Genomic DNA, 24,480 nt, shown 5'->3' on the forward strand with positions numbered 1-24,480 from the left:
TAGAAAAATGATCCGGGCAACAAATTGAAGTATGGACTGGAGCCGGGAGAGACAGGGGGTTGGGAGGTCAGCGAGGAGGCTGATGCAGTAATCCAGGTGGGACAGCATGAGTGATTGTCTTAACGAGGTAGCAGTTTGGGTGGAGAGGAAAGGGAGGAGTTTAGCGATGTTGTGAAGGTGGAACAGACAAGATTTAGTGATGGATCCTTCTCCAACAAGTCATGAGAAGACTTTATGAGATTGCCAGGCACTCTTTGGAAAAACAGCCAGGTGAGGGACAATTTTCTCTCTCCTATCCCCGTGTGATGTTAGACAGTTTGCCCCAGCGTGTTTGCTCTGCCTGTAAAATCAAAGCACTCTAATTTGTGGAGAGGAACCCTGCAGAGTACTTTAATGAGTCTTCCCCGGCAGCGTTACACAATTCTCCTTTAGCTTCCATCAGGTGACCTCACTAAAACTGCCATTGCTCTGAATTGATATTGTGCATTGATAGGTTTCCAGTATGGGCTGCTGCATTACCAGTCTTTCTGTGTAGCAAAAGACCATGTAAAAATTCCATAACTGGACCACGCTTTTCCCACAAAACAGGGATAATATGTGTTCTCTAACTCACCCTGGTGTTGTGAGAAGAAATGAAATGATGTCTCTGTTGTTGTTTGAATTCTGGAGATACAGGTGCTTTGTAATGCTAAGGCATTTGGAATTCCACTTCTGTATCCTGCCTGCTCTCCTTATCTAAGATTATATGAAACACATTTATGACTTATTTATTGGAACCTGCTCTACCTGGCTGTATTACACAGCTGCCCCTCCCCAAACCACACCATGCCGTCAGCTTAAACTTGCTCACCTGTGATATCATTCAAGTGAAAATGGGAATTTTGAAACTACAGAGAAGCAGTCTGGTTAAATGCAATTCAGTGAGCTGGCATCTTAGCTATTCTGTCATGGCCAAGAGTAATTCTGTCAAAACTTCAGCAGGAAAACAATTTGACAAAGCAGCTAAAGCAAGAGATGATATGATATGCTTGAGTTGTCCTAGAACAGGAGAATGTGGGGCAAAACTTTGCAGACAAATAATAATGAAGAAGAGACAGTGTGACCTCATTGTCATTAAATTTCCAGTACACAAGTAGAATGCCAGTTAGGAAAATAGGACTTGGAAACCATTCCTTGAAAGCATAACATGGCTTGCTCAGCCATCTCAGCTAGGAGTCAGGAACTAAACTAGATTAGTTGCCACTAGACCATAAACTCCTGTGAGCAGGAAATCTGTCTACCAATTCTGTCATATTGTACTCTCACAAGTGCTTAGTACAGTGCTCTGCACACATTAAGTGCTCAATACATACCATTGATTGACTGGTTAGGAGCTGCCTCAGAAAAAGATGAACAATGCAAGTTTAGGGTGAGGTCCCAGCTGAGACATTCTTCTTTAAAATTGCCAGTACTCCAATCATGTCCCTTTTTTTAGAGATCAGCTTCTAATTGGGGTCTGGGTAATTTCCAGGAGTTTAACTTCCTCATGAATTCCATTTCTCATCCCTGACCTCAGAAGTAGTCATGTACAACAAAAGACAGTGGTGGGGGCAAGACCCATATCAGCAAAAGTCAACCTAAACCTGCCCCACCCACCCACCACGAGGAGCCCACTAGCTACTTGCCAGACTGCCCTCTCTTAAAGGGCTATTTATCTGCTCTAACCAGGGCCACAGTTGGGAGGTTGTGGCAGCATAGTGGTCTCCCCTCCCTGAACAGCACAGCTACTGCACCACGGACCTCTCCAGCCCAGCTTGGAATTTCTGCCAGTAAGCATGGTTGTTCTTAGTTGGAGGGAAACTCTGTACCATAGTAGTAGTAATAATTATAATATTTGTTAAGGGTTTATTATATGCCAAGTGCTGTGCTTAGTTCTAGGGTAGATATAAAATAATAAGGTCAGACACAGCCCCTTTCTCACATGGGGCTTAGTCAATTATATTTACTGAGCACTTGTTGTGTGCTGAGCACTGTACTAAGCACTTGGGAAGAATACAATATAACAGAGTTGGTAAACACATTCCCTGACCACAAGGAGCTAACAGTTTAGAGGCTCTCAGCCTAATCACCTTGACAGAAAGCTTTTCTCAGCCTCAGGGCAGTGCTTCTTCCCAAAAGGAACTCTGGATCTAAACTGGTGAGGGGAAGGGAGAGGGAGAGAGAGTGAGCATGTGTGCATGTGTGTGTTTGTGTAGGGGGGAGATAGTGGCTCAGAGCTGGTCCCAGCATCCAGTGCCATAGATCTACCAGACAAGGGACAGAGGAACTAAAAGTCAGTTTTCCCAGGGTAAAAGACCAGGCAAATGGCCACCCATAAATCCCGGAATAGGACTGATTGACAGATGCCACTAGGACTGCTATGGGATGACATCTCTTCCCTCACCCCATTGTTGGCCTGCAATGAGCATCCTCATGAAGGCAGTTGAGGGGAAGGGCAGGACTGTGGACTGGAAAAGCCCAAAATGCTTTTGTCAATCAAACATGCTAATCCCAGAGTACACTCAGCGGTAAGATTATTGGAAACTGGTCTGGGATGCAATGGTGCATTATCCACAAGTGTTAGCCTGGCATTGACATTTGCTGCTTGTAGAATTTGCCACTAGACAAATCTTTAAAAAAAATGCCTTTCTGGATGCAAACCTGATCAGTGATTTAAATTAACTTACCTGCACTTACACTCCAATTTTCAATTGAAAAATAAGCCCAAATTAACCAGCACTGACATGGGAGCTAATCTATTCAAATACTATCCCAATCAAGGTAAGGCATTTTCCGTTCATTGAAAGTATAAAAGGTTACTCGATCAAGAAAGATTAACTATTTGATATTTGGGCCCTCAAACATCCAGAACTGAAAAACTGACCCACCACTCACAAATATGTTACCATTTGACAGAGAAAAATACGCTTTTGGCTACACTGCCTGCTGCATTCTTTAAAGGGAAAATTGAAACTATACTTCCATAAGGGTCGGCTGGTTATTATCAGGGAAAGGTTCTTGTAAAAAGTAATACATACCATTTTCTCTCCCTAAATTGCATTACCTTGTCTGTGTGCAAGCTACTCACTAGTATGCCCCAGGATAAGATGTTTTCCTGAGGTAGATAAAACCCCCACATGCTTCTGATTGCCCATCCATTTAAAAGTGGTGGATGAAGAACACCACCTGTGAAAGAAAGCTAATATTTTTCTGTAAACTCAGCATCATGGAAATGCTTTCAGAGGAAATGCAAAAAAAATTAAATCCCGAGAAAAACTTTATTAAAATAAACAAGTAGTGCTATTTTCTCCAATCTATGACCATTAGCTAATTTCAGAACTGAGGCATTTGAGGTCATAACATGAATGGGAATATTTAAAAAGTTTGGAAAGATTTAGAGATATGAAAGTGTCTCAAAACTAATGAGTCTTTTCATGTTTACATACTGCACGTGTATGTGTGCACACATGCAGAATGTTACACATGGAAAGGCCTTTAAAGCTCACCTCCTCCAAGAGGCCTTCCCAGACTGAGCTCCGCTTTTCCCTCTGCTCCCTCTCTACCCCCCCTCACCTCTCCTCAGCTAAGCCCTCTTTTCCCCCCTTTCCCTCTGCTCCTCCCCCTTTCCCTTCCCCTCCCCTCAGCACTGTACTCGTCCGCTCAACTGTATATATTTTCATTACCCTATTTATTTTGTTAATGAGATGTACATCACCTTGATTCTGTTTATTTGCTATTGTTTTAATGAGATGTTCATCCTCTTGATTCTATTTATTGCTATTGTTTTTGTCTGTCTCCCTCAATTAGACTGTAAGCCCATTAAAGGGCAGGGACTGTATCTGTTACCGATTAGTACATTCCAAGCACTTAGTACAGTGCTCTGCACATAGTAAGCGCTCAATAAATACTATTGAATGAATGAATGAGATAATCATAGTGAGAAAGTATTGCAACACAGTAAGAAAATGCAAAAAAGACTATAGGGAGCACAGTGGGTCTGAGAAGAAACAGAACTTGAGTTCTGTGCAGGGGACACATGCCGAATTGGGAAAATGTGTACAAGGTAGACAGAAGAAATATTTTCAAACACACTGAAGCAAAACCTTAAACACTGTGGTTTATCCATGGGCATTTGGGGGATAGCAGTAGAACACAGATCTGTCTGGAGCACAGCAGAGATGGAGTGATTGAGAAATGAGGCTTCAGAAAGATTGTGATAATGAGGGAAAACAAAAACTGTATCAGGCACTGTGGGAACCAAAGTTAACGGATCAACAAGGGACAAACTTTAAGTGCACAAAATGTGGATGGGATTGTCAGTCACACATTGGCTATATAAACCAAACATAAGCACACATTGATAAATGCCTCACCATCAGCCATAGTATCTCTAGGGACAGTATGTATTTTCTCTTTTCATGTATTTCTCTGTATCTCCTTCTCTCTCTCATAGTCTCTTTTTCCATATGGACACCTTTATGTATATGTGTACATAGATATATATTTTAGAATGAGAGAGAGAAAGGTACAGACACACAGTTCTTGAACTGCAGGACTGCCAATGTAACTCCCACATATATGAAGAATTCAGAGGTTGCCATATATGGGAAATTGGTAGAATCTATAATTAAGCTTAGGATCAGTAAGCATTTAGAATAACACAACCTGCTGATGGAAATACAACTGTTTCTGTTAGACTGTAAGCTCCTTGAGGGCCTGGATCATGTCTACTATCTCTACTGTATTGTAGTCTCCCAAATGCTTAGTCCACTGCAGAGCACAATGTAAGCTCTCAATAAATACTATTGACTGGTTGATTTCACTAAGGGGAAATCATGCCTCACTAATCTGTTCTAGTCCTTTTGAAGGGGTCAACAAGCAAAAAGGATCAGGAGAATTTACTTAGATTAAAAAACAAAAAACTTTGACAAAATTCCACACCAAAGGCTTTCAATAAAACCTGAGGAATGTGAGAAGGGGTTTGTCACGCAGAGAAAACGGTCTAAAATGTAGAAAGCAACAAGGACAAATAAATAGCTACTTTTTAGGATGGATAAGTGCAATGAGGTGAGTCTCCCAAGGATGGGTGCTAATATCGATTTTGTTTAACATCTTCATAAATGATCTGGGGGAGGAAATGTGCAGGGAAGTGTCAATGTTTGCAGATGATCCAAAGCTTTTGCAGGTGTTGAAATGGTCTGCAGATAGGAAGAAACTGGTAGATGGGTTTCAACTGAGCAAATACAGAGTAATAGGCTTGGGGGAAACTAAGCTCAACTGCAGCTATGAGATTATCGGCTCTGTGCTATCTGTCACAAAGAGATCTGGGAATTATTGCTCGATGTTCCTCTAAATTGATATGGGGTGGTAACCATAAAGGCAAACCAATATAGGGCATCATCAAGAAATGGATATCAATCAATTAATCAATGGCACTTACTGAGTGTTTGCTATGTGCAGGGCACACTACTAAGCACATGGGAGAGTACAACTGAAGAGAGTTAGCAGACACATTTCCTCCCACAACAAGTTTACAGTCTAGAGGGGGAGACAGACATTAATATGAATAAGTAATTTATAATATATAATTTAAAGATATGTACATGTGTGTTTTGGGGTTGAGGCTGGAGTGAATACCAAATGCCCAAAGGTCACATACCCAAGTATCCATCCAGTGCCACAGCCATACTGGGCAGTTCGTATGGGACTAACATGAAACTGGACTACGGCTCACTCTAGTTACTTACATAATCCAGATTTGGAATGTCAAGAGAGATCATGGCAATGGTAGTCTGAGAAAGGAGACTGTTAGGAAGAAAATCAGTACTCCACCCACATGCATATTAGCCATTCATACCTTGTCAAAGGATTTCATGCTCATCTTTTGCCATCAGTCAATGATGGCAATTAGCAAGTATGGGCACTGTGCAAGGCCAAGGGAAGAGTAAAGGCAGACATTGCCCATAGCCCACGTGTGGTTCACAATTGAAATGGGGGAGGATAGACTCCCTCCCCTGCCACCCAGGGTAGAACTAGTCTCAACAGAACACAAAATCATCAGAGGTACTAACAATCTCCCTGTCACATCCACCTTTTGTTTAACCCATTTTTTTTCCTTTATTCATCTAGCTCTCCCTAGAGTATTTAGCTCCATTTGCCACACCCTCCTTTAACCTTGGGTCTCCATCTCTGTGCCTTGGCTTTGGGGATATTCTCCATCCCTATCACTATGCTGGTCCCTCAGCCTGACATTCTGAACCTGCACATCCACCGCTCCTGCAGGGAAGTAGCACTTCCAACCCCTGGTGTCTAGCAAAAGGATGGAGGTGGTGCTCTGCCTCCAGTCACAGCCCCTGGACCTGGTACCCCACTATTGAAGGAGTTTCTGACTGCAAGAGGGAGGCTTGGAGGGCCTATTCTAAACTGATCTAGCCTTTTGGCCTACCCTGATCTCCACACTTCCCATCTTGTTCTCAAGAGACATTCCTCTCATTCTGGGAAGATGGGAAGGCATAGTCCTCATAACACAGAATTCCTTCCTCCCTTTCCTCCTTACCATAAGCCTCTTGAGTTGGCTAGCCACATCTTCTTGATGGCTTTTTACAAAATATTTTTTTTCCATTCCTCCTCATTTATCCCAGGCTTTCAAGGGCAGCATGCATCACAATAAGTAAATTCAAGAAAGAAGGGAGGTCCTCTTCCTATTGTGTACTACTTGATCCAAAATGAGTAGTATGAATTGATCTACAAATTACAGCCCCAAAAGACATTAAAGATGCCAGCATATTGTGATGGATTTAATAATAATAATAATTGTGGTGTATGTTAAGTGTTTACCTTGTGCCAGGCACTGTACTAAGCACGGGATGGATACAAGCAAATCACTTTGCACACAGTATCTGTACCACATGGGGCTCACAGTCTCAACCTCCATTTTACATATGTGGTAACTGAGGCACAGAGAAGTAAAGGGACTTGATCAGGGTCACACAGCAGACAAGTGGTGGAGTAAGGATTAGAATCCATGACCTTCTGACTCCCAGGCCCATGTTCTATCTACTATGCCTTGCTGCTTTTCTTGAGGAATAAACAGAGCACACTAAGCAATCCAGTCTTTATCACCATTACCCTATTATAGTCAGCTGTGTTGAGTAAATTGGCGGCATCACATGAGGGTCTGCTCCTAGTTTGTTCAGGTGACCTCATACACAACAATGAATACTGTACTAATACTACTCATAGGAATCTGAGCTACCAAATAGCATATTCTTTGGAAGGAAATTAAAATTTGCTCAATCTGCTTTCTACCTAACTTTGGGGTCAGGCAATAGCATTTGTTGAGTGCCCATTGTGGATGGAGTGCTATAAGAGAAATATAACTCTCAGACTCTTCTAAAGAAAAGCTTATTTTCAATATGGTAGCTTTTATATAGGCAGTTACCATCTTGGATTGCTTACTCTAGAGGCTGAAATGTGAAAGATTTAGCCTGAGAAATGTGCCTATATTACCATTAAATCATTCTTTGATGGAGGAAGGATATCCTGGAAATACATTCCCCTTGCCTTCCCTTCCATCACTGACTGAAATATTTTTATTGTTCTGCAAATTTTCCATGAAACTAGTCTTGACTGACTCTTCCCCACTGCCTTACTTTTCCATCTGGAAGGCTGCATATTTGATATCTGTGAGATAGTAGTTTTAAACCCCCACCCATTTAGATTTTGAAGTCACCTTTGACATCAGTTAATCAATGGCATTTACTGAGAGCTTACTGTGTGCAGAGCACCGTACTAAGACCTTGGGAGAGTACAATATAACAGAACTGGTAGCTGCAATCCATCCTCAAGGAGTTGACAATCTAGTGGGGGAACCTTACAATCTAGTGGGTTGGGCTATGGTAATCCCATGACTTGTCAACTCAAGTATGACTTCATTCATTCAATTGTATTTATTGAGTATTTACTGTGTGCAGAGTACTGTATTAAACACTTGGAAAGTACAATTCAGCAATAAAGAGAGACAATCCCTGCCCATACCGGGTTTACAGTCTAGAAGGGGGAGACTGTCTTCTAGGTCTTTATTAATAATAATAATAATAATAAGGTTGGTATTTGTTAAGCGCTTACTATGCGCAAAGCACTATTCTAAGCACTGAGGTAGATACAGGGTAATCAGGTTTTCCCATGTGACGCTCACAGTCTTAATCCCCATTTTACAGATGAGGTAACTGAGGCACCAAGAAGTTAAGTGACTTGCCCAAAGTCTCACAGCTGACAGGTGGTGGAGCCAAGATTAGAACCCATGACCTCTGACTCCTAAACCCGTGCTCTTTCCACTGAGCCATGCTGCATGAACTGGAAACCTTTGGCTCCTAGCACTCTCATGTATAACCTACTTCTAATGGTTAATCTTCAGAGAGGGCAAAATTAAGCCATAAAGCTCAGTACCCTGCTATTACAGTGTTTTTTCCTAAAGCTGTCATATGGTCAGATTTTGTGCCTTTGTCAGATTATATCTCCCATTCATCTGTTGCCAAGCTCTTTCACCTCTCTCTCTCAGCTAACTTGTTTCTTTCTACTTGAACAGTAATACTTTGAAGTTTAGATTCCAGATTCGCAAGCCCCCTTTTATGACATACTTACAGGCCAACCTGCCACTTTGGCCTTCATTCCAAACTACTTGCACCATTATAATTTGATTGACAATTGGCTGCTTTGAGCCTGCCCATCAATGCCCTGCACCACCTAGGTGAGTGGGAAGTGGGAAGTTAAAAATACAACCTAGACTTCTGGTGATTCAGTTTGACTTGTTTCAAAGTGTTTGACACCCCAACCGCCCCCTCCCCCATCTTATTTCAAACCTTATTTCAAGTATTTATTTTTAAACACCTTACATAGAGGTAATAAAGGAAAAGCACCTGGTAGAAATAGTTTTGCATAATGGTAGATAAAAGATGAAATGGCTGAATTAAGTGAGAAAGCAAGCAGAGAAACATAAAACACTACTTTTGAATTTCTTCATCTCTTACTACTCCAGGCTGAAGAGTAAGAGGAAAAATTTGAGACCATTCCCTTTAGAAGACCATCTAACTCTCCCAGTGAAAGTAGGAGGCAAACAAGACACTTGCTCTCCTGTTAGGAAAAGGTTTCCATTAAAGACAGCTGAGGGCTGTGCAGAACTCAAATTGTCCAATGGAAAGGAAAATCACTTGATTCAGATTGGAGAGGGTCTGTTCCTTCTCCAGGCCCAGGTCCCTCAGGATGCCATTTCAATAAGGGCTCTGTACTACTCTTCCCCAATAGAACATTTCTATGAAATCTAAGAGCTTGCCCAACCCAACTTAGACTGTGGGTTGTTAGTAAATGATAACTCTGAACTCAAGGGCCAGACAAACCTCCCCTGCATGATTGGGTCAGGGTATGCCATGTCAATTCCCAATCAGCACAGTGTCAAAAACAAGTCTGTCTCCAATCAATCAATCAACTGTATTGAGTGCTTACAGCATGCAGATCATTGTACTATGTGCTGGGAAGAATACAATACCGTAGAGTTGATAAGCACAATCCCTGTCCTCTAGGAGTTTACTATCTAGTGGGAGAGATTGAACATGTTGGGAAAGTGTCTAATAACTCTGTTATATTGTACTCTCCCAAGTCCTTAGTACAGTGGCTCTGCAATACAGTAAGAGCTCAACAAATACGATTGATTGATTGATTGATGTTGGATGCTGGATCCAGTTGGAGTAGTGGCCACATTTTGAAGCATGATTCTGCCCAGCCTCTTCTTTTACAGGGCCCAAATGGCAACAAGACCAATGTTCAATGCTTACTTTATACCAGGGCTTTCTAGGGCTGAGTCCTGGAATCTCTGAGCTTAGCAGTGCATAACTTCTGCACCTCTGGACTTTTTGTTCAAGAGTGCCAGCTCCTTGTGGGCAAGGAATGTGCTTCTGTGGCATTTTCTAAGCTCTTAGTGCACTATCTTGCACTCCATAGGTGCTCAATAAATGATATTACTACTACATCTATGACTAATTTTACTACTACTGCCTGTCTGGACCTTTACACTACTGCTTTCGTGGGCCCAGGCACTTAATTTGTAATGAAATAAGGGCTGGTCACAATGCAGAAGCAATGAAATATGTATGCAACTACTTCTGGAAACAAAAATGATGTATGTGGCAACAGGGGACATGTTAAGAAAATGGGTCATCTTTACTTTTTTTTTCTCATTGTATTATGGCAATTAGACAAATTACAGACCTATAGTGAGTGCTCCATAGATAGCCACAGGATATTCACTGATAATCATCCAGTCTGTTCTACTGACAGATAACTACTAGCTGATGAGATGAGTCTCCTTTCCTTTACACACATTACATGAAAATCAATATTTAATTACAGCTGCTACTGCTTGTGTTTTTGCTGTGGAGTTCTGTAGAGGAACCTGGAGCTGAGTTCTACAAAACAAAGTGTGCTTCATTCCTCTTGTTGTTAAAAAAAAAAAAGGGTTTAGAGATGACATATAGCCTGAAAATTACCACCACCACTGACCACTGATAAGATTTAGTTCTCTATAAATAAGCCCTAAATTTACCCCCAGGAGAAAGGAAGCATTGTGGCTGCAACGAACACAAACTTTAGCAAAGCATTCTAAACAAAGTCAATCTGTGAATGCTACTAATAGAAATGAGATTGAATTGGTTTGTGGATAAAAATCACTTCATGATGTGAAACGTAGATGTGAGAAGGAAAGCTGGCCAAGGGAGCAGATTCATAAATAATCTGCAGAGTAAAGTTAAAGGTTACTAAATGATTAAATTTATTAAATTCCCAGTTGCATACAAGTCAACAAAAAGAATAAAGTGAAGTGTGTGCCACCAGCTATGGCTATTTGGGGATGTTTTAATTGGAACTTGGGGTTGTGGAGGCAGAGTTGGTCTGGATGCAAAATTCTTATTGGGAAGAAGCATTAAGAATGGAGAGGGGAATGGAAGGAATCAAGATTGTTTGGTTAATGCAAGCACGTAGTCACTCGGAGCCAGTTAGGATAGCAGCAGGGAGCGGGGAAGTAAAGAAGCCTCTGGGAGCTTCTTGGAGACATATGTGACCCACAGGCTTGAGAGTCAGAGGTTGTGGGTTCTGATCCTGGCTCTGCCCCATGTCAGCTATGTGACTCTGGGCAAGTCACTTAACTTCTCTGTGCCTCAGTCAGCTGATCTGTAAAATGGGGATTAAGACTGTGAGCCCCATGTGGGACAACCTGATTACCTTGTATCTACCCCAGAGCTTAGAACAGTGCTTTGCACATAGTAAGCACTTAACAAATACCAGCATTATTATCATTATTATTTTTATTATATTGAGGCTACTGGGATTTTCCCACTAGCCAGTAGGGTGAAGGGCAGTGGGAAAATGGGTGAATTGAGGTAGTCCCTCCCAGGCTACTAATTCTACTCTGCTAGGGATGACTTCATACTATGATACTTCAGGTTGCTGAAGGACCCTATAATGTGGAAGCCATTTGGAGGTTAGTAGTCATAAGAATCTTCCTCACTGATCGCTTCCTCAGTCACCTCCCTATAGAAAGCCAGCCCTTTGTCCTTCACTGATCACTATCTTACAACCTTTTCCTTTGTTACCCCAAGAAAAACAAAAAGGCTGTTGAGGAAACAAAAAATATTGATGATTATTTTTATAAAACAAATGGAACAAGAAGGTAGATTAAACTAGATATAGGGGAAAATAGAGATTTAGAAAGAGCAAGATGGCATAAGCTGTACATTTTACAGAAACATAAAAAAGGCTGTTACCCAGAAAGACTGATGTTGAGCAATCTTTTCCCAAATTGCCAACTCTAGTACCTCAACATCCTTTTATCTACTTCTCTTTTTCCCTCTTTCATCCCTTTAGTGAATTTTGGCTTTAGTCCAAATCTTTCCTTGAAGCAGACATCTTTTCTAACCTCAGTGAGAGTATACATCTTTTGCTGGCATTCTATCTGAGGCCTTACACACTCCCTAAAGCAGAAAGACCTTTATTTTAAAACAGAGCCCTGATTTAAAGGAGAAAATCAAAATACTGTTTGGTCTTGGGATGTCAGAAGAGTCATACAACATTCATGGCAATGGTATCTTAGAAATGTTATTGTCTGTAACTTCACTTTCTCTTTATGGTATTTAAGTGCTTACCATATGCCAGGCACTGTATTAAGCCCTGGCATAGAGAGAAGCTCCATCCCACCTCCTCCACCCACCAATTTGGACACACAATCTCATAATCTCTAACCGCTGCACAATCTCTACCCTCAGCAACTCTGAAATCCTTCTCTCTGACAATAACCTTTTTACTTGCCTCCTCTCCCACACTCCTCCTCCCCGCAAATCTGTACTATTCCCCCCACAGAGACCTCCACTCTCTCAGCACATCACACCCCACCTAGCCTCCATACCCATTCTACCCACTCTTGATGGTCTCAACTCCACCCTCTCTACTCAACTCACTCGCTCCCCTATCCCTTCGTCGCTCTCGCACCACTAATCTACAGCCCTGGATCATCTGCAGTGTCCTTCACTCTTATGCTTGAGCTGCTAAATGCTGCTGGCAGAAATCTAAACATCAGGTCGACCTTGTCCACTTCAAGTTTGTCCTTTATTGCTTTAACTCTGCCCTCTCCTCTGCCTGGAAAAACTATTTCTCTTCCCTTATTGACACCCATGCCCATCACCCTTGTCAGTTGTTTCAGACATTTAACTCTTCAGGCCCCCTGTGTCTTCCTCCCCCCGCCCCCAGACCCATCCCTTGCCCCCAACGATCTGGCCATCTACTTCATTAAGAAACTTAACACCATCAGGTCTGAACTCCCCAAAATCACCCCTCCCCCTCGGCCCCCTTTTCAACTTTTCCATCCTTTCCAACAGTGTCTTCAGAGGAGATCTCCTGCCTCCTCTCAAGTGCCATCCTCCCCACACGCACATAGGACTCCATTCCTTCGCACCTTATAAAAACTCTTGCCTCTTCCCTCCTTAACTACCACCTTCAACGGTTCACTCTCCAATGGCTTCTTCCGCACTGCCTTCAAACACGCCCACACCTCCTCCATCCTAAAAAAAACCCTCCCTTGACCTCACAGCCCCCTCCAATCATCGCCCCATCTCCCTCCTACCCTTCCTTTCAAAACTCCTGGAGCGAGTCGTCTATACTTTCTGCCTCAAATTCCTGTCCTCCAACTCTCTCCTGGACCCCCTCCAATCTGGCTTTTGCCTCCTCCACTCCAAATCCAGATGATCTCCTTCTAGCGAAAGCCAATGACTCCTACTCCATCCTAATGCTCCTAGACCTCTCAGCTGCCTTTGACACTGTGAACCATCCCTTTCTCCTCAATACGTTAACCAACCTTGACTCCACTGACTCCGTCCTCTCCTGGTTCTCCTCTTATCTCTCTGGCCGTTCATTCTCAGTCTCCTTCACAGGCTCCTCCTTCCCGTCCCATCCCCTAACTGTAGGGATTCCTCAAGGTTCAGTTCTTGGTCCCCTTCTATTCTCCATCTACACTCACTCCCTTGGAAAACTCATTCGCCCCCACAGCTTCAACTATCATCTCTACCCAAATCTATATCTCCTCCCCTGTTCTCTCTCCCTCCCTCCAGGCTCACATCTCCTCCTGACTTCAGGACATCTCTACTCGGATGTCCTCCTGACAGCTAAAACTCAACACGTCCAAGACAGAGCTCCTTATCTTCCCTCCCAAACCCTGTGCTTTCCCTAACTTTCCCATCACTGTGGACGGCATGACCATCTTTCCTGTCTCACACGCCCACAATCTTGGTGTCATCCTTGACTCCACTCTCTCACTCACCCCACATATCCAATCTGTCACCTAATCCTGCTGCTCTCACCTTCACAACATCACCAAAATCCACCCTTTCCTCTCCATCCAATCTGCTACCACGTTAGCACAATCACCTTTCCTGTACCGACTGGATTACTGCATCAGCCTCCTTTCTGACCCCCGAAACTCCTTTCTCTCCCCACTTCAGTCCATTCTTCACTCTGCTGCCTGGGTTATCTTTCACCAAGAAACATTCAGGACATGTCACCCTCCTCCTCAAAAATCTCCAGTGGTTGCCTATCAACCTGATTCAAAGAAAAACTCCTCATTATTGGCTTCAAAACTCTCCATCACCTTGCCCCTTCTTACCCCCCCACCTCCCTTCTCTCTTTCTACATCCCAGCCCACACACTCTGCTCCTCTGGTGCTAATCTTCTCACTTTGCCTTTATCTTGCTTGTCCCGCTGTCAACCCCTGGCCCACATCCTACCTATGGCCTGGAATGCCCTTTCTCCTCAAATCTGCCAATCACTCTTCCTCCCTTCAAAGCCTACTGAAGGCTCACCACCTCCAAAAGGCCGCCCCAGACTAAGCCCCCCTTTTCCTCAGCTCCCCCTCCCTTTAGTGTCAACTCAACTCGCTTCCTTTTCTCTTCCCACCTCCTCACCCCACAGCACTTATGTGTATATGTATATTTCTATTCATTTATATTGAATCTTGTTTACTTGTATTGATGTTTATATCTATAATTCTATTTATTTATATTGATTCCTGTTTACTTGTTTTGATGTCTGTTTTCCTCCTTCCAGACTGTAAGCCCAGTGTGGGCAGGGATTGTCTCTATTGCTGAATTGTACTTCCAAGTGCTTAGTACAGTGCTCTGCACCCAGTAAGCGCTCAATAAATAGGACTGAATGAATGAAAGCTAATTAGGTTGGACACAGTCCAGGTACCACATGGTGCTCACAGTCTTAATCTCCATTTTACAGATGAGGTAACTGAAGCACAGGAAAGTTAAATTACTTGCTCTAGGTCACACAGCAAACATGTGGTGGAGCTGGGATTAGAAACCATGTCTTTCTGATTTCCAGGCCCATGCTCTAACCACTAGGCCATGCTTCTTCTTCTTTTGTCAATTTAAAAAAAATTATCAATTGACTTGCTTACTCTGTCATCCATTTAATGGTTACCTAAGGCTGTGTGTTAGTCTGCAAACTAACTTACTAAATCCAGTAATTGATTAATTGACTGTTGCCCAATCTAAATAATAAATTTAAATTTTCTGGTGCTATATCATACTGTGTACCAGGAGGTCGAATACTCAGACTAGAAGTTCAAATTTCCAATTCAGTTTTGATGTTAGCTGATCCTTCTCAATAGTGGCTTAGGTGCTCTAAACCATGCAGAAATACAATCCCATCTACTATTTATGTGTATGTGGATCCTTCAAATTAAAAAAAAGTCTCTACTACTGATCATTCAGCATCTAACCCATGTTGACACATTCCCCTTTTCATCTTTGAAAACTTCTGAGAAAAATTTAATAAGTATGCCTCATGATTGAAAACTAGAAGTGTAATTAAATAGCTCCGTTCCACTTACCTTACCTCACTGATCTACTACAACTCAAACCCCACACTTCACTCCTCTAATGCCTACCTTGATCTCAACTGTCTCTCCACTGACCCCTTACCTACATCTCCCCTCTGACCTGGAACTCCCTCCCCTTCACATCCAACAGACCACCACTCCCTCACCTTCCTTAAACCCTCACTTCCCCTACTTGTTTTCCCTCCTGTGATGCCTATGCACATAAAACTTATGTACACATCCATATACTCTGCCATTTCCCCTATCTGCAATTTATTTTTATGTCCATCTCCTCCTCTAGATCGTAAGTTCCTTGTGAGCAGAAAACATGTCTATTAACTCTATTATATTGTACTTTCCAAAGCCTTCAATACAGTACTCTGCACGGGGTACAGTACAGTAAGCACTCAATAAATACCATTGATTGACTGATTGATTAATTTGATACTGGTCTAGTAGTTGCTCACTGCAACTGCTTTTCCATGTCAAGTAAATAAATGTCCCAAATAAAAATTATCCAATTGCTTTTCTGAAAAACTCACAACTTCTACTAAGCCATTGCGAATCAGGAAACACCAGAATTTCTGCACAGAGATCAAATATATGGCAGGTTTAATTACATTTTTCAAACCCAGATCATTCCTTCTATTTTTTAATTATTATACCAGTAAACCAAAATACAATTGCACTCCCAGGACAGAGTAGTGAAATAAATTAAGTATATCCTGAATCCCAGGCTCTGAATTCACACCTATTATCTTTGTAATGACACTTTATGCTAAAAAATCTATGTTGGATTTCAAAAAAATCATTTGTAATCCATATAATGAAGATGGCAACACATACAGAAAATGTGCTCCATCTAATTCAGGATGGGTACTCAATTCTTTACTGATTGCAATGTAAAGAATTCAGCCCTCTCCCAATTTAATGCCTTTTACTGATACCTGCATTGATGTGTTTACTTCATGATGGTCAGGAGAAGTTGACTGAAAGGGAAATTCAGAAGGGAATTTTCTTGCCATGTGGCCCCACTCTCAAAACTCTGTTAAATCATATCTCATCCAACAGTCTTTCCCTCCTTCTGTGAGGCAGTGTGGCTTAGTGGAAAGAGCACGGGCCTGGTAGTCAGAAAACCTAGGTTCTAAACCCGGCTCTAATACTTTCCTGCTGTGTGAACTTGGGTCAAGTCCCTTAACTTCTCTGGGCCTCAGTTAGATGGGGATTAAATCATACTCCCTTAGACTGAGTCCCACATGGGACAAGGACTGTGTCCAACCTCATTAACTTGCATCTATCCCAGTGCTTAGTAGAGTGCTTGGCACATAGTAAGTGCTTAACAAGTACAATAATTATTACTACTACCTATGTACTTGGAACTGTACCCCTTAAGCACTTGATATTCACCCCACGCCCAGCCCCATAGTACTAATGTAAATATTCTTATACTTTGCTATTTCCCCTGTCTGTAATTTATTTTAATGCCTGTTTCCCCATTGAGAATCTAAGCCTCGTGAGCAGGGATCATATATTTGCCAACTCTACTGTATTGTGCTCTCCCTATGCTTAGTAATGTGCCCTGCACACAGTAAGTGCTCAATAAATACCACTGATTGATTGAGCAGCTTCCAGGATGATATTACTCATACTACTGAAGTAAGAAGGTGGAACTCAACAGACATCTGTTATTTCTCAAGACAAAATTATGAGGATTTGGGAGTGGGAGGTTAAAATCATGAAGCAGTATTTCTTAAAGTGACCACATATATTTAGGAGTGGCAAGGAAGAAGGCAGTAAGTCTAAGAGTGGAAGAAAGCCTAGTACAGTACAGTTCATGGGCTCAGAACAAAAGTTCTTTCAGTTTAAGGATAGTAAGTCAATGTAAAAGGTCTAATGGTCTGCTGATGCCCTATGTTAAAAATAAAAATAAAATAATACCTCATCAATAGGAATTAAAGCATCAAGTCACATTGCCTTGTATTTTTAATATTACATCACTTTCAAAAATTATATGATTGAACTTCATTCTTAGCACACCAAAAAGGGGTTTGTTCTTTTCAATAAAGACTCAGAAGTACTTTCATGGACAAATCCCAACCCTAAACAATTTCTTGCTTTCAAAAATATTGCTACTGCAATATTTATAATGCCCACTCTCCACAAACTCCTCACTCCCAATTCAGCTTTCCAAATTTTGATTTTATTTAATATGACCTTTCAGGGTAGCAGGCACATACACACACAAATTTGATTTAGAATTTATCTGCAGCTGAAAATATTATGACAATGTATAACAATTAAGAAAGTCTTTAATATTTTTCTTGTACTATATATACAACTGCCTTTGGGTTTAAAGATAATGCTAGTGTGGTGAGATTCCTTCACACTTTATATATTAAGCACTTAGTACAGTATTCTGCACACAGTAAGCACTCAAATGACATTGATTCATATTTTAAAAAATTATTTAAGTGTTTATATGTTCCAAGTGCTGAGTTAGATACAAGTTCATTAGGTTTGACACAGCCCCTGTCCCTCATGGGGCACACAGTGTAAGCAGAAAGGAGAACAGGAGAACTGAGACACAGAGAAATTAAGTGACTTGCCAAAGGTCAAACAGCAACAAATCATAGAGTCAGGATTAGAACCCAAGTCCTCTAACTCCCAGGCTCATACTCTTTCCATTAGACCACACTACTTCATATAGGCAGAAAAATGGAATAATCAAGTATAGTTTCAAGAATGCTAGAAAAGTTATGGGGAAAAATACACTAAATGTGTTTTGTAGGTGGTATAGATATATATATTTTTAATACGCCTGCCTTAAATCTTGCCAGATTTAGGTAGAGTTAGTTTCTGATCTCCTGATGTGAAGTCAATTAGGAATCATTTGAAAATTAATCAACTAATTTCAGAATGCCACCTCATCTTGGAAATTAATTTATAAATTTAAGCTGAATACAACAACCAACCCCCAGCCCACAAAGATTCTTATTTTATTCTTATTTCAGTCTATGATTAATTGGCCAGTCTAAATCTGCATTGGGACAGTAACATGAGGTTACCTGAACTTCCTATGTTCTGCCTTCATATCAGTCCCATAGATCATGGAAAATGAGGTTGTTTGGAATAAAATCCATGCAGTTTATCAAAAGCACAAATTAAGAAATGTTAAGTTTTCTCTGAGTAGCTGGAAGCACTATAGAGTGATAGGTTCAAGAGGGAGCAAGAAAGGGAATTGTCTAATCAAAGATAAAGTTCTCCATCATCATTTTCTTTCTAAATCACTCTTCCACATTTCTTTTCATGTGGAAGTGCATGGAGAAGCACAGGGAACAGGCACTGTAGATATTAGCTTGGCCAGGCATTTTGTATTAGTGCAATAGAATAATTATCACCAAGAATTCAAAAGAACCTGTCAATACGTTAAAAGTAATGAAGATCTGTCCCCTTTCGGCCATAACTCTCTAATTTTCATCTGTATGTATTTTTAACCTTTAGGTCCGCCTATCCCAAGTCTGATTTTCCAAATTATGTCAAAAGGAGAGGAGCTCAGGCCCCCAAGATTTAGGATAGATGCTAAACATAGAGGATTGAAATATGTGTTTCAGTTTCATTGAGTAACCACTACCTAAATTTGGAAAATGTCAATGTTCTGTAACATTTCAGGAGTACCAGAACACCAATCTCTCCCAGCAAGTTCTGAGTTCCAGCCAGAGTCCCGGAATCCTGAATAGAGTTAAGGGGGAAAAATATTCGTAATTTTTCAGAGACTCATGTACAAAAAGGCAACTTCTAGCCACATTTTCAAGGAACAGAACTCTTCTGTATCTTGAGCTAATGCTCAGATGGAGCATGGACTGGGGAGATAGTGGAGGAGAGACCCAAGTTCAGGGGTACAGAGAGAAGGCCTCTAGAAACAAGAGAGGGGGAAAACAAGGGGTTGGGGATTTGAGGCGCATCATAATTTCTGGGTAATTCTGGAAATGAACCTAAAAATTTTCATGTAAGTCTATGGGTAAGTCTATGGGAAAGTCTATGAGGTATATCCATGATAAATTATTCACAATACATCTACATTGCTAAGGAACATAGTGTGGCCATATTGTAGGATTCATTTGTATTGGCCATCAATTTTTCCTGATCAATAAAAACTAAATATAGTATTCACCATTAAAACAGAAAAAAATCAAAATCTTCACTGTTCTCTCAGAGTTAACACTGCAGACCTAAAAATATTGGGGCATTTGGAACAAATCAATATTTTAATCACTTAAGCAGCCAACCAAATGATATTTCAGGAGCCCTTGATATACTATCACCTGCTGGTGACAACTGTAGGCCGGAACCCTTTAATACTGCAGAGGAACCTTTCTTGTAGTAAAATGAGACAACCTGCCAGCATGTATAGTATAGACTGAAAGATTGTCTGGGCTTTTAAAAGTCAGTTGATTAAAGGAGTTATTTCCTTTGCTGTCTCTCATGCTTGAACTATTATTTTTCCAGCTCTCAGTAGAAGTCCCTAACTTCCAGGTTTTTATTAGAATGCAGACAGTCATGCCAGTGAAGTTACTGGGCTCATCTCCTTTTATTTTTTCTTTTTGCCTGATAGAATGATCCGAACAAATTCTCAGACTGCAATCTGCAATCTTCCAAATTAAACTTTTTACTGAAGAAAAAGGCCTTTTCAGCAGCATTCACAAAACTCATAGGTCAGCTCCAAAACATCCAGTGGAGGCTCTCCCCAGGAACTCAGTAAGATCCTACCTATTCTCTGCCTCTCAAACACATAGTTCAGACACATAGTCTCATCTTCAGAGTTTTGACTTCCGCTATGCAGTTGGAATTAGTGCAATAAGAACTGTTAAATATCTAAAGACGTTGATGCACCTGCAGCTTACTAGACCTATGAGAATAGAGAGCAACGGATAAAATGGATGGTTCAAGCTTCAGTCAATTTTATTTCTACATAGCTTTCTCAGCACTCAAAATTCAAAGAAAGTCATACAAAGAGACAGGACCACACCATGACCTCTGAAAGGAACAAATTTCTTACTGACAATTCAGAATCCAACGCCGGACTGCGAGACCAGAATGTGGTCTCACACCTACTATGGAGAAAGATGTTTAGTTCTTTAGCTATGGACCTAAGTATTTGTTGTTAGTTTTCCAATACCAAAAATATAATTGGAAGCCCCAGATCTTATCACTGGCTAAATGGGACAGCATCCAAGTTCCAGCTGTAGTTTAATTCTAAACATGGTCACACATGAGCTCTTCCATTAACCTGTCAAGCCCTGAGTTCAGGATGGTAAGTCAACCTCTGCCTCAGGGAGGCGGTCACCAACACCTGAATTAGCACTTTGCCAAATCCTTCATTTGGTATTGATGCAGACTACTGGAAACAGATGCCATTAATCAGCAGCAGTGGTAGCTTATCATGGACTCTGATTCAGTGAATAGATAAGTCTTCCTTCCCACTAGACTCCCCCCACTCCTTTAAATCCAAAGCACTGAGCTCTGTTTTGTCTCAGGTTTAAATACCTCTTTCTCCCAATACCAACCTCCCAGTGTTTCTCCCTTCCCCCAGGGAGAGGACACAGTCACACTGTGCATTGAAAGCATTGGCATGTGAGCTATTCTTCTCAATCAAATCAATCAGTGAGAAGCACCATGGCCTAATGGAAAGAGCACAGGCCTAGGAGTCAGAGGACCTGGGTTCTAATCCCAGCTCTGGCAATTGCTTGCTGTATGACCTTGAGCAAGTCACTTAACTTTTCTGTGCCTCAGTTCTTTTGCTCTCCTTCCTACTCACACTGTGAGCCCCATAGGGAGAGGGACTGTTAATTAATATGTACCTACCCAGGTGCTTAGAACAGTGTTTGACACATAGTAAGCACTCAACAAACACCATAAAAAAACAATGGTATTTATTGAGCACTTACTCTTTTCAGAGCACTGTACTAAGTGCTTGGGAGAGTACAGTAGAGTAGGCATTGATCCCTACCCTCAAGAAACATACAGTCCAATCTTCTGCACCAATTCTTAATAATAAAGATTAGAGAAGCAGCGTGGCTCAGTGGAAAGAGCACGGGCTTTGGAGTCAGAGGTCATGAGTTCGAATCCCAGCTCTGCCACTTTGCATCTATGTGACTGTGGGCAAGTCACTTAACTTCTCTGTGCCTCAGTTACCTCATCTGTAAAATGGGGATTAAGACTGTGAGCCCCACGTGGGACAACCTGATTCCCCTGAGTCTACCCCAGCGCTTAGAACAGTGCTCGGCACATAGTAAGCGCTTAACAAATACTAACATTATTATTATTATTATTATGAGACTTGTTAAGCGCTGTTAAGAGCAAGCACTGTTCTAAGTGCTGGGGGGATACAAGGTAATCAGGTTGTCCCACATGGGGCTCGCAGTCTTAATCCCCATTTTACTGATGAGGTAACTGAGGCACAGACAATAAGTGACTTGCCCAAAATCCCACAGCTGACAAGTGGTGGAGCCAGGATTAGAACCCATGACCTCTGACTCCCAAGCCCATGCTTTTTCCACTGAGCCACAATGGACCACTCAAATTCAACAAATTGCAGGCTTGCTATCTTTAAGTTCTCCTCTAAAATGGCACTTTTTCAAGGGAAAGGAGCACTTCATGCCCTTTTTTAAGCATTATGTCACATCTTCAAGGTTGGGGGTTTGGCTGATCCTATGGCATGATGACAATGTGAGTGGCTGGGGAAATGAAAAGTCACAGGCACAACAAATGGCCCACTTCTTTCACTACTGGGATAATATAAGACAGGTGCTCTCTCTCTGGAGCTCACTAAGGTCAGGACCCAGGCCACATAATTGTATGCCACTCAGCAGCACTGTGGGGTTAGAAAGAGGGGATGGGAAAAGAGGAGGAAGAGCAGAGACAGAGGAGATAAGTGTTCTCTCATGGACTAAGCACTAGAGGACAGGTGAAGCAGGGAGCAAGAGGGATTTGACAGAGTTCACGATATTGGAGAAAACATTTGAGACACTTGCCAGTTTGAAGCCTCAGGTGTGGAAGTGGGCCAGAAGGTCAAAAATTTCTCCTTTATGCATCACCTCTTTATAATATACCTTTGTTCTTTTTGTTGATTTGGGATCAGAAACCTTTTAACAGTGTTTTAAATCTGAAATGCAGTCCAGCTCACCTTTAAAACAATATGGCAAACTGCTCTTGTTCCAATTGTTCTGCATTCACTCTATATCAAAACCTTGTTTCCCTGCAAGGTCCTTTCAAGGCACAGACATATACCACTTTACCCACAGATTTCCAGCAGAAACATGACAGTTCTGTGCACCTCTCTATTTCTTTCCCACATTTTATTTGCCACTCCACCAAGCAAAGTTTAACTGAATCCATTTCTCTGTATGTTCAGTAAACCCTCTGAGGAAGCCCAAGACCCATTGGTTTCTCTTAGTTATTTATTGCTGTCTCCTTCATACCATATATGTTAAGAGATAAAAGACTGGTACTAAAATATTAATACCATCTCTAGTCCAAATGCAGAGAACAACAGCCAAAGTAGCAACATGGCAAGTAGGAAGGAATAAATCAAGGGCAAGAGCAGGTGTTGTCTTAGGGATTCCAAAACAACTCAGGTTAACCCCACAGATTGAAATGAGGAGGTCCCAGTCCAGACCTCCCCAGATAAAATACCTCTTGGGCTCTCCCATGCTAAGGCAGATCCTTCTCCACTAATGCCTAATGGAATAATTTTGAGGACTAACCAGGGCAATAAAGGGAAGAACTAATGAACTCTTTGGTGCACTCGCCTCTTTCTTTACATGAGGATAAAGGTCACTGACCATCTTCAGGAACACATTAGAACAGAAGAACAAGGATGTGTTGCCACTCAAGGGACTGTCAATTTGGGCACTGTCCAAATTCCATTTTGGAGAAATACACCATGGTCGGTTCTTTTCATTCTTCTTTTAATGCTCCCTTGGCATGCAATGGCATGGGCAGCTGTTGGGCTTCACCCCCAAACTGACATCTCAGCTGTAGCCAATACCTTCTTGGAGTTAAAAAGAGAGAGTATTTGAAGATTGGAAACTCTCCAGCCAACATGTAATTTGTAATGAATGACCTTTTCTGGATGCCAGTGTCTGGCATTATGTCATTTTACAGCTCAGCCATCTTTTATTATTCTGTAGTCTCAATCACTTAGTCGAGTAGGGGTGTTGGGTAGATTGTCTTGATGTGGCCTTACCCATCAGAGTAATCAGGAAAAAAACTCACAAACCCACCTCTCAGGGAAGTGAGTAAATGATTCCCTGCCAGATAAATTGATTTTGGAGCCTGAAGTTAGAAACTAAAACATAAATAACTTCCAAATCACTCAAAGTCAATCAGCTGGCCCATCCAGGGAATGTTCAGCAGATGGTGTTCCAAAGGCACAATGTTCATACTCTAGCTGGCATTTGAGACTATCTGCTAGAGAGCAGCCAGGTTTTTGAAGAGTAGCTCACAGATCTTTCAAAGAACTGGCCCCCCACCCACCCACCCACCCACTTAGAACAATGCTCGGCACATAGTAAGCGCTTAACAAATACCAACATCATCATCATCACTTCCTACTACCTCCTTGCGGGAGCCAGAAGTTCACTGTTCTCCTTAACCCATTCCCTGTACCTTTCCCCCCAGAATCCATATCACCACCTGCTATTGCTTCCATACCTTTCTGTTCACCTGAATTCCAAATTTCTTGGCCAGGAAAGAAACAATTTCTGGAACCATCTGCTACCAGATCCCAAGTCCTTCTCAGGCTCACAGATGTTTTCTACCTTTATCTTTGTGCAGATCATTTGAAGGGAGGAGCAAATTAAAGAGCCCCAGCCTCTAGGCATCACAGAAAGAGTCCTAATGTATACATGGCACATTTTTAGGTCTTTTCATGCCCCCAAGAACACGATTAGGTAGGCTGCAGTTCAACCTTTCAGGACAAACAAGAGGAACGTGATTCTGATCCCGGCATGACTTTTGTCTCATTAATTCTGCCTCAGGAC

General features: G+C 41.7%; 1 long non-coding RNA gene across 1 annotated transcript in view; it reads left to right on the top strand.

The window, feature by feature from the left end:
* The first annotated feature begins 204 nt into the window (after window positions 1-204).
* The window catches only part of LOC120638015, a 39,390-nt gene continuing 15,114 nt past the window's right edge, over window positions 205-24,480 (top strand). The window contains exon 1 of the long non-coding RNA XR_005659465.1: window positions 205-270. This is a non-coding gene — a long non-coding RNA (uncharacterized LOC120638015). The remainder of the gene's footprint in view (window positions 271-24,480) is intronic.

The sequence above is a fragment of the Ornithorhynchus anatinus genome, chromosome X1 (assembly GCF_004115215.2).
Source record: "Ornithorhynchus anatinus isolate Pmale09 chromosome X1, mOrnAna1.pri.v4, whole genome shotgun sequence".
Lineage (NCBI taxonomy): Eukaryota > Metazoa > Chordata > Mammalia > Monotremata > Ornithorhynchidae > Ornithorhynchus > Ornithorhynchus anatinus.